This window comes from Delphinapterus leucas, chromosome 19 (genome assembly GCF_059928025.1).
Source record: "Delphinapterus leucas isolate spDelLeu-1000000601 "Yukka" chromosome 19, BTC_Dleu_Yukka2, whole genome shotgun sequence".
Lineage (NCBI taxonomy): Eukaryota > Metazoa > Chordata > Mammalia > Artiodactyla > Monodontidae > Delphinapterus > Delphinapterus leucas.
Genome location: NC_143147.1, coordinates 16,975,105 through 16,976,692, shown reverse-complemented (window position 1 = coordinate 16,976,692; position 1,588 = coordinate 16,975,105). Strand labels below are relative to the sequence as shown.

The window sequence follows — 1,588 nt, the reverse complement described above, 5'->3', positions numbered from 1 at the left end:
GTGCTGCAACAAGAGAAGCCACCGCAATGAGAAACCCGCACACCGCAACGAAGAGTAGCCTCCACTCACCGCAGCTAGAGAAAGCCACCGTGCAGCAATAAAGACCCAACACAGCCAAAAATAAATTAAAAACTAAATCTTTAAGGTAGTTTGATACTTTGAACCATAGGGTGATGAAGTTGTTGGGCTCAATAAGAATGTAGGGTGTTGTATGAAAGGAGAGAAGGTTAGCACTCCCCTTGACAAGGATGGAAGAGGCCTTCAGGCCTAACAACACGCATACGGTTAAGGCATTGCCACTTACTTCGTGGCATCTAACCACTGTTAAAAAAAAAAAAAAAAAGAATGTAGGAAGGAGAAGGGGTTAAAACCATGAATAAAAGAGTTTTTCCATCCAAGTCATGCCACCCTGTTTCAGGACACCAGCATCCTGGTTCAGTGGAAAAAGCCACTCAAGTTGTATTTGGGGGGATCTCACTCAAATCTGAGTTTGCCAAATTGAGTGCTTTTACCACTGTACCAGGTTGCCCAACTATGCCCTATGGTTCAAGGTATCAAACACTATTAAGCTTCGGGGCCTCCACCCTTCAGTGACCACTCCTTCCAAGGTGCCAGTTGACACCACGAGGGCTTGCTTCCACAATGAGAGCTTCCACCCATTGGTTCTGATTCTGTTTTGATGCCACACAATACAAGTGGAAACTTCTTCCCTGTGTCAGCACTTAAGCGATCAGAAGGCAGAAATCACAGCCTCTAGATACGTTATTTCTGTCCATATGACCCCATACATACTTGACCTCAGTTGTTGCTCATGGCAGAGGTTAACTGACACTTGTGAAGTGGTACAAGGGGTAAGACCTTCATTTTATACATGGCTTGGATGCCTTAGGGAGAAGAAACAACACAGCAGAAGCTGTGTGCTACCTGGAAAGATGTTGACAAGGACACTGAATCGTGGGGCGAGGAATGGATTAGATTCCCTTCTGAGTCTCCTCTAGTCTGATGGTCTCCGGTTCTATGGCTTTAAGTGGTGAACATCTTATCTGTCCACCCTGACCTCCAAGGTATGGTCCAGCCTGACCAAAATAAGAACTATTGCTTACTACTGAGCCCACATGCCACAACTACTGAAGCCCACGCACCTAGAGCCCGTGCTGCAACAAGAGAAGCCACCGCAATGAGAAGCCGGCGCATCGCAACAAAGAGTAGCCCCCGTTCGCCACAACTAGAGAAAGCCTGCGCACAGCAACAAAGACCCAATGCACCAAAAATAAATTAATTAATTAATAAATTTTTAAAAAATACTGTTGCTTTTTTTTTTCCTTTCTTTCAGTTTAAGGTAGTTTGATACTTTGAACCACAGGGTGAAGCTGAATCCTGAGGAGAGGAAAGCTCCACAGATGACCACCAGAGGGTGCCTCGACCCCTGCAGGGATGTCTTTAGCTACCCAGGCCAGCAGGCAGCATTTCAGATGTGCGCAAGGAAGGCCAAACAGACCACCCCGACTTCCTGTCCTCCTCCTGTTGTGGGAAGACAGTGGTGGAGCCAGGGGAAGAGTGTGGACGGCAAGGAAGTGGGTAGGTCCAA

General features: G+C 46.9%; 1 non-coding gene across 1 annotated transcript; it reads left to right on the top strand.

Moving 5' to 3' along the window:
* Positions 1 to 204: 204 nt before the first annotated feature.
* On the top strand, positions 205 to 330 carry LOC115803633 (U6atac minor spliceosomal RNA). Its single transcript, XR_004024389.1, has one exon. It is a non-coding gene; the product is annotated as a U6atac minor spliceosomal RNA (small nuclear RNA).
* Positions 331 to 1,588: the final 1,258 nt, after the last annotated feature.